Genomic DNA, 6,000 nt, shown 5'->3' with positions numbered 1-6,000 from the left:
ATTGAATCAGGGTTGGTATCCTGGCTTGATGGTAATGGTCGAGTGGGGGATATGCCGGGCCATGAGGTTACAGATTGTGGTTGAGTACAATTCTGCTGCTGCTGATGGCCCACAGCACCTCATGGATGCCCAGTTTTGCATTGCTAGACCTGTTCAAAATCTATCCCATTTAGCACGGTGGTAGTGCCACACAACACGAAAGAGGGTATCCTCAATGTGTAGGCGGGACTTCGTCGCCACAATGACTGTGCAGTGGTCACTCCTACCAATACTGTCATGGACAGATGTATCTGCGGCAGGCAGATTGGTGAGGACGAGGTCAAGTATGTTTTCCCCTCTTGTTGGTTCCCTCACCACCTGCCGCATACGCAGTCTAGCAGCAATGTCCTTTTGGACTCGGCCAATTCGCCAGTAGTGGTGCTACCGAGCCACTCTTGGTGATGGACATTGAAGTCCCCCACCCAGAGTACATTTTGTGCCCTTGTCACCCTCAGTGCTTCCTCCAAGTGCTGGTCAACATGGAGGAGTACTGAGTCATCAGCTGAGGGAGGGCAGTAAGTGGTAATTAGCAGGTGGTTTCCTTGTCCATGTTTGACATGATGCCATGAGACTTCATGGGGTCCAGAGTCGATGTTGAGGACTCCCAAGGCAACTGTATACCACTGTGCCGCCACCTCTGCTGGGTCTGTCCTGCCGGTGGGACAGGACATACCCGGGAATGGTGATGGCAGTGTCTGGGACATTGTCTGTCAGGTATGATTCCGTGAGTATGATTATGTCAGGCTGTTGCTTGACTAGTCTGTGGGACTGAGGGATATATACTGACTCGGATACCAGAGAGAACATCCCTGCTTTTTGAAATAGTACTGTGGGATCTTTTGCAGCCACCTGAGAGGGCAGACTGGTCCTCCGTTTAACATCTCATCTGAAAGATGGCTCTTCTGGTAGTGCAGCACCCCCTCAGTACTGCACTGGGCATGTCAGCCAGTATTTCATACTCAAGTTGCTGGAGTGGGGCTTGAATCCACGATCTTCTGACTCAACTGGAGCTTCATCAATTCCAAAGAGACCCAACTTATTCCCATTCTAATATGCTGAGAATATTCACACCAAGGCACATTAAATATCCTTCTGTCTGCAAATGGATTTATATATTTTGTAATGATGATAAAATACTCCACGTAACCAAAGATTGAAAATGTCCTAAATATTTACTGTGATTTCCTGAAGTTTGTCTCCAGGGAGAAATGATTTCTTTCAAAACACCACTTTATTTACCAATTATTTTCACCGACTCGCAGTTACACTTCACCTCATCATGTCTCTCAGAAACATCTCCAAATGCTTCACATTCAATAAGGGGCATTGAGTCGAAGCATAAACAGGTAAAGGTAAACTTGTATAGAGCTCTGGTTAGGGCACTTTTGGAGAACTGTGTGCAATTTGAAAAGGATACTAAAACCATAAAAAGCAAACAGTGTGGATTCAGCAGGAGGGTACCAGCGATGGTAGCTGCAGTTATGAAGAGACTCTCTGGTGAGATGACAGATCTGGAGCTGTTTCCGTGGCAACAGATGAGGCTAAGAAGACTGAATAGAGATTTATTTAAATTCTTAAGTTTTGATATTGAATAGGGAGAGAATATTTCCACTGGTTAGGGAGTCATCATTAATTTTAAATTGTCCCTGGGAGAGAGGAGAGAGAGACTGGGAGAAATGTCTTTGTACAGAAGGTTGTTGGAGTTTGGAATGCTTTGCCAAAGTGGGTGGCTAAGGTAAAGATCATTTTAAGGGAAACTGCATGAATATTTGAAACAGATACATAGAAATTGGATTAATTTGGATTTCTCTAGCAAGGAGCCTGCATGAGCCCAATGGTCCTTTTCTTTCCTGTGAATTTAACAGATTCTAAATGACTTTGAAGTGCAGTTACTCTTATATTGCCAGTTTAGGTGGAATGCTGTCCTTTTAAAAGCAAATGGGATGAATGACCAGCAAATATGTTTTTGGTAGTGTTGGTTGAGGCAGGAATGTTGACCAGGATTCTGGCGCACTCCTGTATAATGTCTAGTATATGTTATACAACAGCTTGTACAATCCCATTGGACTGATGTTAAATAGCAGAATATGCAAGAATGGAATGAAGGCAACAAGCATCCTATCCGCATGTTCCTCTCCTTGTCCCCGGGCTGGTGACCTTCTGATCTTGCTGGAGTTCCTCTCAGAGACCTGCTCCACCGCTGGTCTATTGACCTCTCCCTTGGGTTTGGTATTACCGTACACAGAATAGCAAGTACAACAACCCCAGTGTTCTCACACACCCAAATGCTCCCATTTTCCACATTTCCAAATGGCACTCTGATTTTGGTGTTAAAAGGCACAATGTCAAATTTTAAGTCCGTTGGATTGACCTCGGTGTGTTCATCAGCAAGGAACAATATTTAGCATTAAAACATGAGAGGAAATCCCCACCGATTCAGGAGCACAGCAACACTTGCTCGATTTCCTGCACAGAGAAGGTCCCCGAGCAAATTCACTTCTGCAGACACATTTGAGCATAGAGATTCCCTCCAATTACCTCACAGCTTTCTCCAGCTCATGCAAGCCCTGGAAAGTTAGAGTAATCTATTTGATTCTCAACAGAATGGATGGTAAATCTAGTGATTGAGAAGCAAGGTTGGCAGAATTCTAGGCAGGAATCATAAGAAATCGGAGCAGGAGTAGGCCATTCAGCCCCTCAAGCCTGCTCCACCATTCAATAAGATCATAGCTGATTTGATTGTGGCCTTAACACCACGTTCCTGCCTCCCCCCCCCCATGACTCTTGATTCCCTCGTAAATCAAAAATCTAACTCAGCCTTGAAATATATTCAATGACCCAGCTCCACTGCTTTCTAGGGAAGAGAATTCCAAAGATTAATGACTCTCTGAGAGAAGAAATTTTTCCTCATCTCTGTCTTAAAAGGGTGACCCCTTATTATGAAATTATGCCCCCAGTTCTAGATTCCCACACGAGGGGAAACATCCTCTCAGCGTCTACCCTGTCAAGGCCCCTCAGAATCTTACATGTTTCAATAAGATCACCTCTCATTCTTCTAAACTCCAATGAATATAGGCTCAACCTGCTCAACCTTTCCTCATAGGACAACCCCTTCATCCCAGGAATCAACCAAGTGAACATTCTCTGCACTGCTTCCAATCCAAGTATATCCCTCCTTAAATAAGGTGATCAAAACTGTACACAGTTCTCTAGGTGCAGTCTCACCAATGTTCTGTATAGTTTTAGCAAGTCTTCCCTACTTTTATACTCCATCCCCCTTGCAATAAAGGCCAATATTCCATTTACCTTCCTAATTAATTGCTGTACTTGCATGCTAGCTTTTTATGATTCATATACAAGGGCACCCAGATCCCTCTGCTCTGCAGAATTCTGCATTTAAATAATTTTCTGTTTTTCTTATTCTTCCCACCAAAGTGGGCAAGCTCACATTTTCCCACATTATACTCAATCTGCCAAATTTTTACCCACTCACTCAACCGATCGACATCCCTTTGCAGACTCTGTGTCCTCACAACTTGCTTTCCTACCTATCTTTATATCGTCAATTGAATCAGGGATTAAATCTCGGGCTTGAGCTGAAACTTTCTTCCTATTGTTGATGAGTTTGTGCCCTTGGACGGGTTTATCAGGCAATACCCATGAGTCCAATGGCATCAGAATATTCCTGATCAATTTGCTTGAGACCCGTCTTACTCATTACTTTGAATCTGAAGCATCTGAACTTATGAGGGGCAGCCTCCCTCTCAGTTCCTTCATTTCACTGAGGATGTCCTGATCCTTCCCTTAGTGCCTCTTTTTATTGCCTTGGGTCAGTGGCTGCCATGCTTGCCTCTGGCTCAGACAGTCTTGAGTTTGACCCACACTCCAGACAGTCCCAGTGAGTGGAGATCGGAGGTCTGACTTGGAATGCCAAGTTGACATCGGGCGCGATATTAGCGCACGGTGGGCACGTGTGGCCCTGCTCACATTATGGGCTGTAAAACCCTCCCACTATGAGGAACTAACCCCATATCGGCTTCTATAAAGATGGTTGCAGCCATTGGATGGAGCGTTCATGTTGTAGTCTGTCAGACAGTTAATCAGCCTCTGTGAATGTTTCCACTGCCTCACACTGCTCTCACTCAGGGAAGATTGAAAATACAATTATAAGAATCGCTTCTACCTTCAGGACACGGCAGGATGATAATTGTGTTATTGATAACGACAACATGATCATGGTTATTTTATGTTCTTTTGCACAGCTTTTACGTGTACTAATGGTGCCGTCCCATTGGTCCAATTCAAAACAGTTCTCTGTCACCAGCTCAATCTCTAGAGATGCCATCATGTTTTAAGAACAGACAGGTTAAGCATTGAAGATGAAAACCTAATGTCAAAGTGGTGATTTGCTGGATTCTCACACATTCTGTGAATGTAGCTGGAAAATCAGGAAAGCGAAGCTTTCGGTGCTTTCCTGGCTGAAATGTTCTGAGGAGCTGAGGCAGCCTCTCCCACTGCTACTTCCCCAGTTGTGAATAAAAAAAAAGAAAAAATACTCAAGCTCATATCCCTGACACACCTTAAAAATGTATTTAATTTTCCACTTGCTTCTGTGCCTCATCATGTGAAGCATTAATTGCTAATTCATTGTTTTTTAAAATCAGCTGCATTACAGATATCAACCCCAAAGCCAGCTCTCTCCTTTGTCTCCGTGCCCCAATCCCTCTACATTGCCCTCAACCAGCTCTCTATTTGGAAAAATGTGTCAACGTTACTCAGAAAAGCTTTTAAATTGCTTTCTTGAGCCAAGGCATGAGAATCTGTACCCATTTGTGCCTCTGTGATGATAAAGAAAGTCTACAAAGGAGCTTCATGAGGAGGTATCAAAATAAAAACCAAAGAAATAAAGGTCTTAGGCTGCCAGAAAGAACAATCATTGTGAGACAAATTACTTTGCATTACGTCCTGAAGGGCCGAGAGTGAGACTTGAAGCCTAAGGCCTACTAATCCACTATAGTTGTCACAGGAAGAGAAGCAAGGGGGAAAAAAAAGGAAACAGGCAGTGCTGAGCGAGCCCAAAACAAGAATGGAAACCAGTGCTTTAAAGGATTTAGATTTGTTAAGGGCCTTTAATTAAGTCGCAGTCAATAAGAGATGGATTTAAGGGCCTAGCATAAGTATCAAGCCTGCAGATATCAAACTGTTCAGTGTGGCTCCCTGGCAGGGAGAAAAAAGGATAAAAGGAAATTATTATCGCACTAAGATGTGAAGTGGAGGGACCAAGGGAAATCTTTGTTGCATCAGAATTAATTCAAAATGAAAGCCTGCATGCATGAAGATAATAAACAAAATCGACAACTAACTTTACAACTACTGTAAAGCTCAGAGCTCCACACAAATAGTTTAAGGATGAAAACATAATCAATAAATGTTTAAGTTAGTTTGTCATTGCAGTTTACGTTTTATTGTAATTACGGGTGATGTTTTATAGATAGATTGAGAGAGAGTTCACAAGTTAGTCAGTTTGTTTTGACAGGTCAATATATTTTCACCATTTCAAAGAAAAATCTTCCGCAGTTTAGTTTTTGTAGCACTTCTGACATTCCGGGACCCGACATGGAATTAATAGTAGGATTTCATTTTATCTATCTTTTGGATTTTTTTTGTATTGATCATGGAATGTGGGAAATCTTCCCATTAGAACTAGGGTTGATAAATGTGACATAGTTACTAATAAAACCAATAGGGAATTCATTAGAAACTTCTTTACCCAGAGAGTGGTAGCAGCGAGTAACTCACCTCCTGACTCCCCAAAGCCTGTCCACCATTTACAAGGCACAAGTCAGGAGTGTGATGAAATACTCTCCACTTGCCTGGATGGGTGCAGCTCCAACAACACTCAAGAAGCTCGACACCATCCAGGATAAAGCGGCCCATTTGATTGGCACCCCACCCATCACT

The sequence above is a fragment of the Heterodontus francisci genome, chromosome 40, assembly GCF_036365525.1.
Source record: "Heterodontus francisci isolate sHetFra1 chromosome 40, sHetFra1.hap1, whole genome shotgun sequence".
NCBI classification, from domain to species: Eukaryota; Metazoa; Chordata; class Chondrichthyes; order Heterodontiformes; family Heterodontidae; genus Heterodontus; species Heterodontus francisci.
This window is presented reverse-complemented; position numbering follows the sequence as displayed.